Source organism: Xyrauchen texanus, chromosome 13, assembly GCF_025860055.1.
Source record: "Xyrauchen texanus isolate HMW12.3.18 chromosome 13, RBS_HiC_50CHRs, whole genome shotgun sequence".
Classification (NCBI taxonomy): domain Eukaryota; kingdom Metazoa; phylum Chordata; class Actinopteri; order Cypriniformes; family Catostomidae; genus Xyrauchen; species Xyrauchen texanus.
Window position 1 is genome coordinate 47491584 of NC_068288.1, and position 11821 is coordinate 47503404.

Here is an 11821-nt window from a genome sequence, read left to right on the forward strand (position 1 = left end):
GGGTACGAGCTCGCACACACGTCATGATTACTGTGAATACTGTTGGTCATGTGACTCGTGATATGAGCTGATATTCGCCCGCAGGTGCTCACGGGGTCGGCAGGAGACACATCAAGAACACGCTCATCGCCAAACATCCCGACAGATTCGCCTATCCTATTCCACGTAAGAGAGACGATGCTTTGTGTTAATCCCAAAATATAAAGAATCCAATTGTACAAATGTCTTTGTGTTTCTTCGATCATCAAACAGACACGACTCGACCGCCGAAGAAAGACGAGGAGAACGGGAAGAACTATTACTTTGTGTCACATGACCAGATGATGCAGGACATCTCTAATAACGATTATCTGGAGTACGGCAGCCACGAGGACGCCATGTACGGCACGCGCTCGAAACCATCCGCAAGATCCACGAGCAGAACATGGTCGCCATCCTGGACGTAGAGCCACAGGTACTCTCGACCAATCGGATTTCACCTGCACTGACCTCATCTCTCTCGTCATGTCCGTGAGCCGTTCTGATGTCATCGCGTTGTGTTTTCACAGGCACTGAAGGTTTTGCGGACGGCTGAATTTGCGCCGTACGTCATCTTCATTGCGGCACCGACCATCACCCCCCCTATGAATGAGGTCAGAGTTCAAACCGTCTAGAATTGAACACATTTCCACTTTAGTGCTGTGTGTCTGTGCAGCATGGTTATGTCTGTTTGAAGATCTTCACTTCCTGTTGTTTGTCTCCACGTTGGCCCTGATGTTGACTGACTGACGAACAGACCCGTTTACACCTGATCATTAAACTGTGTCCTAACCAGACACGACACGAAGAGGCGCGGTGTGACACCGCAATATTAATACACTTATGACGAGGAGGAGGGCGGGGCCATGCTACGACTACCACGCCCAGCCCTCAATCAGGCTAATCAGCCGAGGAGAGGGATAACTGCAGCGGGATGCGTCAGTAAGAGAGAGAGAGAGAGAGAGATGCAGCTGCCATGTGTGTGTTTATGTTTTCAGTCTTTTTGTTTTCATTAAACATTATTTTGGTGGTTCCCGCCTTCTCCTTTCCCATTTTAACCTTGTTACATTGGTGGCGAAGCCAGGGAAGGAGGAGGGGTGTGCTGTCGTGGAGTCCTCGCCACTACCAGCCAACCCAAAGGAGCAGCCGCGGTCATCCACAGGGGGACAGAGGAGTCGCTGCCGGCCATTTGGAGTGGTGGAGCCGCTGCTAGGGGCGGCGAGGCTACCTATCAGCTGCCAAAACGGGGAGGGGTGTTCCATCTGCCAGGGGTTGGAGGACTTGCTCTGGTCCGCCTGGGGAGGAGCGGCTGTCATCCACCAGAGTTTGGGGAGTGGCTGAGGACCGGGCAACAGCATATCTGGGTGCCGTTGAACCAGGTTATTCCTCTCTCGGTCTTTCTCTCTCTATCTGTCGCTCCGCTTTGTCCTTTTTTTTTTTGTTTTCTCTCCCCTCGTCCCCCTCCCCAGCCATAGAGAGGCGGGGAAAAGCCTGCCGGCAGGCAGGGCCAGAAGAGATGCACGCCCGTCCCACAATGTAACAGGGTTCAAATGGGAAAGGAACAGGTGGGAAAAATAATAGTTTAATGAAAACTGAAAGACACAAAACATAAACACTGCAGCTGCGTGTGTCTCTCTCTCTCTCTCTCTCTCCTACTGCCACAGTCAGCCTCATCCCTCTCCTCGGCTGATCAGCCCGATTGGGGGCCAGTCGCTGAGGTCTTTGCCTCCACGTTGTGCATTTAAAATCGTTTAACGCACACCTAGCCGCTGATTATCCATTACTTAATATCAGTTTATGTACTGTGCATGTATTCGCTTTTTCAACTACTTTTCATTAAAAGTTTAAACTTGCCGTTGATTGACGAGTTGGCGAACTCCACTGCAGTTTGAAAGTGTTTACCCTGCAATGTGCTCACGTGTGCGGACAAATCTAAAAAACCTTTTTAACATTGTCCTGTTTCAAACGGATCACCTGATTACAGACCGACAGACAGATTGACTGACCGACAGATTGATTGACAGACAGACAGATTGATTGACAGACAGACAGACAGATTGACAGACAGACAGATTGACAGACCGACTGATTGACAGACAGACTGATTGACAGACAGACAGACTGACTGACAGACAGACAGACAGATTGACTGACAGACAGACAGATTGACTGACGGATTGATTGACTGACAGACAGACAGATTGACTGACGGATTGATTGACAGATTGATTGACTGACGGATTGATTGACAGATTGATTGACAGACAGACTGATTGACAGACAGACAGATTGACTGACAGACAGATTGACTGACAGACAGATTGACAGACAGACTGATTGACAGACAGATTGATTGACTGACAGATTGATTGACTGACAGACAGACAGATTGACTGACGGATTGATTGACTGACAGATTGATTGACTGACAGACAGATTGATTGACAGACAGACAGATTGACTGACGGATTGATTGATTGACTGACAGATTGATTGACTGACAGACAGACAGATTGACTGACGGATTGATTGACTGACAGATTGATTGACTGACAGACAGATTGATTGACAGACAGACAGATTGACTGACGGATTGATTGATTGACTGACGGATTGATTGACTGACGGATTGATTGATTGACTGACAGATTGATTGACTGACAGACAGATTGATTGACAGACAGATTGATTGACTGACAGATTGATTGACTGACGGATTGATTGACTGACGGATTGATTGACTGACAGATTGATTGACAGACAGACAGATTGATTGACAGACAGACAGACAGATTGATTGACAGACAGACAGACAGATTGATTGACAGACAGATTGATTGACAGACAGACAGACAGACAGATTGATTGACAGACAGACAGACTGACTCTCTGGTCTTAATAGTTGTTCATTGCATGTTGCTGTTGTCACTCATTGCATGTGTGTGTGTGTGTGTGTGTGTGTTGTGTGTGTGTGTGTGTGTGTGTGAGTGTGTGTGTTGATTATTTCCCTGTGCGGCTCTCAGCTGCCTCGATGGTGCAGAAAACTGCCTGTAAGTAATAAACGAGTGATCGTGACAATATTCGAGGAGTGGTGGTGGCGTAGTGGCTAAAGCACAGGGCTGTTAATCAGAAGGTCACAGGTTCTAACCCCACAGCCACCACCATTGTGTCCTTGAGCAAGGCACTTAACTCCAGGTTGCTCCAGGGGGATTGTCCCTGTAATAATTGCACTGTAAGTCGCTTTGGATAAAAGCGTCTGCCAAATGCATAAATGTAAATGTAAATGTATATTCATTCAAGATTTCTCTTCAAAGAATTCCCTTTGGGGTCCTGATCACCATGTCAGGGTTTATTGTGCGATAACAACCAGCAGACTGTGCATTGTCCCTTATTTAAATAATATATTTTTGGTAGACCAAACCTCCACCTAGGTCTATTATGTATTATGTTTTTTTGTCATTTTTGGGTGAACTATTCCTTTAAAAATACGTTTTGCCAACTTCACTCAGCCCAAGTAGTGCAACTTCCGTACACCTAGTGTCTGTGTGATGGAGTGTTTGTTGTGTGTCAGTGTATTGGTGAACGCCCCTGATGTCTTTCTGACCATCACTTTAATCGCCACAATTTAAGCTGATCTTCATGTGTCGCTTGTTTCAGGACGAGTCTCTGCAGCGACTGCAGAAGGAGTCGGAGGCGTTGCAGCACTCGTACGCGCATTACTTCGATCAGACCATCATCAATAACGAGATTGACGACACCATCCATCTGCTGGAGGAGGCCATTGACCTGGTGTCCAGCACCTCACAGTGGGTGCCCGTGTCCTGGGTGTACTAGCAAACCCCCTCACGTGCCCACAGCCATTCCTCATCAAACACACTCGCGAGAACTACTGGGGCGTAGTGCTGTATATATATACATATATAAATATCTATAAATATGAATATATAAGTCATAGATATGGTCCTGTACTTATAACGAGGGGGGGTTGATGACGTTTTATACTCTTTTGTTTTTAAATGTACGAGACGGCGTCTCATAGCAATGACGAGCACAGTCAGTCGTGGGGGGACTCCGCCCCCTTCAGATCCAATCCAAACCTACGGTCTGTGGGCGTGGTTACGGTGACACGCCCACCGACAGTCGATAAGCACAGTTGACCGTGCCACAATCCCCCCTCTCCTTCATGTGCACGAGCACCGTTTGCACGGACCCCGAACAGAACTGTGAGATGGCTCGCCACATTCTGTCCTTCCCGCGGAGACTCGACGGCCCGTTTCGTCCACCCCTCTGTTTACAGATGTAGGTTTGCACAAGGGCAGCAGGGGGCGCTCTTCCTCTGTGTTCCTCTTCCTCTAGATGTCTGTATGTTAATCCTTCACAGTCGAGAGCGCAGGAAGCGTGTGCAGGTGTCACCTGGGTTACGCCATCATCTCCCGGAGGAATATTCCCGCTTGTTTCCCGATCTGCTGTGAGAGAGGGAACGGGACACCTATGCACACTCGCACAACCTCTGAATGGACAACTTCATTAAACCTGTGTAGTGACGTGTTTGTAAATTGTCCTGGATTTGATTTCTTGTGCGGAACTGGAAGAAATTCTTCATTAATCGATCAATCGTTTCAGGAAATGTGTCTTAAAAGAGTATTATTGTTTTATTTGAGGAAACCCATAAGTGTGTGTAAATGTGTCAATGGTGCGTACATTTTGCGATTGAAATGAAGTAGTGTGCATAAACATAAATGAACAGCCGGTGTGTGAACTCTTCATTTCATTCCTCTCCACAGGACAGCACTTCTCTTCAGTATGTTGCTTTCTGTCTCTGTCTGTTTCTGTGAGGTGTGCAGCTTTAAACTGCAGTTTCATCCCCTCTGTTAGATGATGCTGTTTGTCTCTCTCATGCAGCGGATGTGGCGTATATCCTGACAAGCGGAGCGTGTGAGCGGAGCGAGGAGTGGAGCGGACACGGAGCGGGGTTTCTCCAGGAGCAGGAACCGGATAACCCGGAGTGGAGCGATTAAACAATGATTTGAGCATGGAGGGAAATCGTTACCACTTCACTCACAAACTCTGCTCACGACGCTCCTTATGAATTAATGCATCTATTTAATCATTTACAGTGTCTGGGAAAAATACATTTATTTTGGTCTTGCTCGACATCTTTGAACATATCACAACATGTGTCGTCAGGTACAATCATCTGGTGAATATTTTATACAGTAGAATTAATTAAAAAATAGTCTAAATCAAGTGGAAAGCGCTTGTTTGTGAATTACCCCTCAGAGATCCAGCGTAGCAGAATTATAATGTTTATAAAGTGGTTTATAGAAATGGTAAAATCGATAGTATACCTTTAAAGGTTACACTTGTGTCATCTTACTGTGTTGTGGCTGCAGCGTGATTCTAAATGAATAGTGTTCAGTAACTGACGCCATTGTAGAAATTCACAAACACTAACTGCACCTTTAAATATGAACGAACACGATGACGTCATTGTCGGGGTTTTTACTCTGACGTTTGTCTTTGGCGGCTCCTGCTGGACAATACAAGAACAACAACACACATTTACATCTGCTCAGCCATACTCTCAATTCTTACTCTCACACGAAATATACGGTCTCATTCAACATCTGTTTAATATTCTGATGACGTCAGTGTGTCGCGCTCGAGGGCATCTGGTGCTCACATAGGCTTTGATACATGCACCGACATAACCGGTGCACTGCAGTCAAGTGTGTTCAATGCAAAACAGATCCTTTGATCATTAAAATCACATGTTATTCCATGTGTGATCGATTAACGGCGGAAGAGGAGAGTCTTCTGCAGCGGGAGTCACGGTGATTCTCGGTAAGTCACGTGAGAGTATGTGTGTGTGTGAGAGAGAGAGAGAGTGTGTGTGTGAGAGAGAGTGTGTATATATATGTGTGTGTGTGAGAGAGAGTGTATATATGTGTGAGAGTGTGTGTATATATATGTGTGTGTGTGAGAGAGAGTGTGTATATATATGTGTGTGTGTGTGAGAGAGTGTATATATGTGTGAGAGTGTGTGTGTGAGAGAGAGTGTATATATGTGTGAGAGTGTGTGTATATATATGTGTGTGTGTGTGAGAGAGTGTATATATGTGTGAGAGTGTGTGTATATATATGTGTGTGTGTGTGAGAATGTGTGTGTGTGTGAGAGAGAGTGTATATATGTGTGAGAGTGTGTGTATATATATGTGTGTGTGTGAGAGAGAGTGTGTGTGTGTGTGTGTGAGAGAGTGTGTATATATGTGTGTGTATATGTGTGTGTGTGTGAGAGAGAGTGTATATATGTGTGTGTGTGTGTGAGAGAGAGTGTATATATGTGTGTGTATATGTGTGTGTGTGTGAGAGAGTGTGTATATATGTGTGTGTATATGTGTGTGTGTGTGAGAGAGTGTGTATATATGTGTGTGTATATGTGTGTGTGTGTGAGAGAGAGTGTATATATATATATGTGTGTGTGTGAGAGAGTGTGTATATATGTGTGAGAGTGTGTGTATATATATGTGTGTGTGTGAGAGAGAGTGTGTATATATGTGTGAGAGTGTGTGTATATATATGTGTGTGTGTGAGAGAGTGTGTATATATATGTGTGTGTGTGAGAGAGTGTGTATATATATGTGTGTGTGTGAGAGAGAGTGTATATATGTGTGAGAGTGTGTGTATATATATATGTGTGTGTGTGAGAGAGTGTGTATATATGTGTGAGAGTGTGTGTATATATGTGTGTGTGTGAGAGAGTGTGTATATATGTGTGAGAGTGTGTGTGTATATATGTGTGTGTGTGAGAGAGAGAGAGTGTATATGTGTGTGTGAGAGTGTGTATATATGTGTGTGTGTGAGAGAGTGTGTATATATATGTGTGTGTGTGAGAGAGAGAGAGTGTATATGTGTGTGTGAGAGTGTGTATATATATGTGTGTGTGTGAGAGAGTGTGTATATATGTGTGAGAGTGTGTGTATATATGTGTGTGTGTGAGAGTGTGTATATATGTGTGAGAGTGTGTGTATATATGTGTGTGTGAGAGAGTGTGTATATATGTGTGAGAGTGTGTGTATATATGTGTGTGTGTGAGAGTGTGTGTATATATATGTGTGTGTGTGTGTGAGAGAGTGTGTATATATATGTGTGTGTGAGAGAGTGTGTATATATGTGTGAGAGTGTGTGTATATATGTGTGTGTGAGAGAGTGTGTATATATGTGTGAGAGTGTGTGTATATATGTGTGTGTGTGAGAGTGTGTGTATATATGTGTGTGTGTGTGTGTGAGAGAGTGTGTATATATATGTGTGTGTGTGTGTGTGAGAGAGTGTGTATATATATGTGTGTGTGTGTGTGAGAGAGTGTGTATATATGTGTGAGAGTGTGTGTATATATGTGTGTGTGTGAGAGAGTGTGTATATATGTGTGTGTGAGAGAGTGTGTATATATGTGTGAGAGTGTGTGTATATATGTGTGTGTGTGAGAGTGTGTGTATATATATGTGTGTGTGTGTGTGAGAGAGAGAGAGAGAGTGTATATGTGTGTGTGAGAGTGTGTATATATATGTGTGTGTGTGAGAGAGTGTGTATATATGTGTGAGAGTGTGTGTATATATGTGTGTGTGTGAGAGAGAGAGAGTGTATATGTGTGTGTGAGAGTGTGTATATATATGTGTGTGTGTGAGAGAGTGTGTATATATGTGTGAGAGTGTGTGTATATATATGTGTGTGTGTGAGAGAGTGTATATATGTGTGAGAGTGTGTGTATATATATGTGTGTGTGTGAGAGAGAGTGTGTGTATATATATGTGTGTGTGTGTGTGTGAGAGAGTGTATATATGTGTGAGAGTGTGTGTATATATATGTGTGTGTGTGAGAGAGAGTGTATATATGTGTGTGTGTGTGTGTGAGAGAGTGTATATATGTGTGAGAGTGTGTGTATATATATGTGTGTGTGTGTGTGAGAGAGTGTATATATGTGTGAGAGTGTGTGTATATATATGTGTGTGTGTGAGAGAGAGTGTATATATATGTGTGTGTGTGAGAGAGAGTGTATATATATGTGTGTGTGTGTGTGAGAGTGTGTATATATATATGTGTGTGTGAGAGTGTGTATATATGTGTGTGAGAGTGTGTATATATATGTGTGTGTGAGAGTGTGTATATATATGTGTGTGTGTGAGAGAGAGTGTATATATGTGTGTGTGTGTGTGTGAGAGAGTGTATATATGTGTGAGAGTGTGTGTATATATATGTGTGTGTGTGAGAGAGTGTATATATATGTGTGTGTGTGTGTGTGAGAGAGTGTATATATGTGTGAGAGTGTGTGTATATATATGTGTGTGTGTGTGTGTGAGAGAGTGTATATATGTGTGAGAGTGTGTGTATATATATGTGTGTGTGTGAGAGAGAGTGTATATATGTGTGAGAGTGTGTGTATATATATGTGTGTGTGTGAGAGAGTGTGTATATATGTGTGAGAGTGTGTATATATATATGTGTGTGTGTGAGAGAGTGTGTATATATGTGTGAGAGTGTGTGTATATATATATGTGTGTGTGTGAGAGAGAGTGTGTATATATGTGTGAGAGTGTGTGTATATATATATGTGTGTGTGTGAGAGAGTGTGTATATATGTGTGAGAGTGTGTGTATATATATGTGTGTGTGTGAGAGAGTGTATATATATATGTGTGTGTGTGAGAGAGTGTGTATATATGTGTGAGAGTGTGTGTATATATATGTGTGTGTGTGAGAGAGTGTATATATGTGTGAGAGTGTGTGTATATATGTGTGTGTGTGAGAGAGTGTGTATATATGTGTGAGAGTGTGTATATATATGTGTGTGTGTGAGAGAGTGTGTATATATGTGTGAGAGTGTGTATATATATGTGTGTGTGTGAGAGAGTGTGTATATATATATATGTGTGTGTGTGAGAGAGAGTGTATATATGTGTGAGAGTGTGTGTATATATATGTGTGTGTGTGAGAGAGTGTGTATATATGTGTGAGAGTGTGTGTATATATATGTGTGTGTGTGAGAGAGTGTGTATATATGTGTGTGTGAGTGAGAGTGTGTATATATGTGTGAGAGTGTGTGTATATATATGTGTGTGTGTGAGAGAGTGTGTATATATGTGTGAGAGTGTGTGTATATATATGTGTGTGTGTGAGAGAGTATGTATATATGTGTGAGAGTGTGTGTATATATATGTGTGTGTGTGAGAGAGTGTGTATATATGTGTGAGAGTGTGTATATATATGTGTGTGTGTGAGAGAGTGTGTATATATGTGTGAGAGTGTGTGTATATATATGTGTGTGTGTGAGAGAGTGTGTATATATGTGTGAGAGTGTGTGTATATATATGTGTGTGTGTGAGAGAGTGTGTATATATATATGTGTGTGTGTGAGAGAGAGTGTATATATGTGTGAGAGAGTGTGTATATATATATGTGTGTGTGTGAGAGAGAGTGTGTATATATGTGTGTGTGTGTGAGTGTGTGTATATATATATATGTGTGTGTGTGAGAGAGTGTGTATATATGTGTGAGAGTGTGTGTATATATATATGTGTGTGTGAGAGTGTGTATATATGTGTGTGTGTGAGAGAGACTGTATATATGTGTGAGTGTGTGTATATATATGTGTGTGTGTGAGAGAGAGTGTGTATATATATGTGTGTATGTGAGAGAGTGTGTATATATGTGTGTGTGTGAGAGAGTGTGTATATATGTGTGAGAGTGTGTGTATATATATGTGTGTGTGTGAGAGAGTGTGTATATATGTGTGAGAGTGTGTGTATATATATATGTGTGTGTGTGAGAGAGTGTGTATATATGTGTGAGAGTGTGTGTATATATATATATGTGTGTGTGTGTGAGAGAGTGTGTATATATGTGTGAGAGTGTGTGTATATATATATATGTGTGTGTGTGTGAGAGAGTGTGTGTGTGAGAGTGTGTGTATATATATGTGTGTGTGTGAGAGAGAGTGTGTATATATGTGTGTGTGAGAGAGTGTATATATATGTGTGACAGTGTGTGTATATATATGTGTGTGTGTGTGTGTGTGAGAGTGTGTATATATGTGTGAGAGTGTGTGTATATATATATGTGTGTGTGTGTGAGAGAGTGTGTATATATGTGTGACAGTGTGTGTATATATATGTGTGTGTGTGTGTGTGAGAGAGAGTGTATATATGTGTGAGAGTGTGTGTATATATATGTGTGTGTGTGAGAGAGAGTGTGTATATATGTGTGTGTGTGAGAGAGAGTGTGTATATATGTGTGTGTGTGTGAGAGAGAGTGTATATATGTGTGAGAGTGTGTATATATATGTGTGTGTGTGAGAGAGTGTGTGTATATGTGTGTGTGTGAGAGAGAGTGTGTATATATGTGTGTGTGTGAGAGAGACTGTATATATGTGTGAGAGTGTGTGTATATATATGTGTGTGTGTGAGAGAGAGTGTGTATATATGTGTGTGTGTGAGAGAGAGTGTGTATATATATGTGTGTGTGTGAGAGAGTGTGTATATATGTGTGAGAGTGTGTGTATATATATGTGTGTGTGTGAGAGAGTGTGTATATATGTGTGAGAGTGTGTGTATATATATGTGTGTGTGTGAGAGAGTGTGTATGTGTGAGTGTGTGTATATATATATGTGTGTGTGTGAGAGAGTGTGTATATATGTGTGAGAGTGTGTATATATGTGTGTGTGTGAGAGAGTGTGTATATATGTGTGTGTGTGAGAGAGAGTGTATATATGTGTGAGAGTGTGTGTATATATATGTGTGTGTGTGAGAGAGAGTGTATATATGTGTGTGTGTGAGAGAGTGTGTATATATGTGTGTGTGTGTGAGAGAGAGAGAGTGTATATATGTGTGAGAGTGTGTGTATATATATGTGTGTGTGTGAGAGAGAGAGAGTGTATATATGTGTGAGAGTGTGTGTATATATATGTGTGTGTGTGAGAGAGAGTGTGTATATATGTGTGTGTGTGAGAGAGAGTGTGTATATATGTGTGTGTGAGAGAGAGTGTATATATGTGTGTGTGTGAGAGAGAGTGAGTGTATATGTGTGTGAGAGAGAGAGAGAGTGTATATATATGTGTGTGTGTGTGAGAGAGAGTGTATATGTGTGTGTGTGTGAGAGTGTGTATATATGTGTGTGTGAGAGAGAATGTGTGTGTGTGTGTGTGTGTGATAGTGTATATATATATGTGTGTGTGTGTGTGTGTGTGAGAGAGTGTATATATGTGTGTGTGTGTGAGAGAGTGTGTATATGTGTGTGTGTGTGTGTGAGAGAGTGTATATATGTGTGTGTGTGTGAGAGAGTGTGTATATATGTGTGTGTGTGTGTGTGAGAGAGAGTGTGTGTATATATGTGTGTGTGTGTGAGAGAGAGTGTGTATATGTGTGAGAGTGTGTGTATATATGTGTGTGTGTGTGAGAGAGAGTGTATATATATGTGTGTGTGTGAGAGAGTGTGTATGTGTGTGTGTGAGAGAGAGTGTGTATATATGTGTGTGTGTGAGAGAGAGTGAGTGTATATGTATGTGAGTGTGTGTGTGAGAGAGAGAGAGTGTATATATGTGTGTGTGTGTGAGAGAGAGTGTATATATATGTGTGTGTGTGAGAGAGTGTATATATATGTGTGTGTGTGAGAGAGTGTATATATGTGTGTGTGTGAGAGAGTGTATATATGTGTGTGTGTGAGAGAGTGTATATGTGTGTGTGTGAGAGAGAGTGTATATGTGTGTGTGTGTGAGAGAGAGTGTATATGTGTGTGTGTGTGAGAGTGTGT

General features: G+C 42.1%; 1 pseudogene; it reads left to right on the plus strand.

The window, feature by feature from the left end:
• Positions 1–5393, plus strand: part of LOC127653541 (peripheral plasma membrane protein CASK-like) — an 84329-nt pseudogene extending 78936 nt beyond the window's left edge.
• Positions 5394–11821: the final 6428 nt, after the last annotated feature.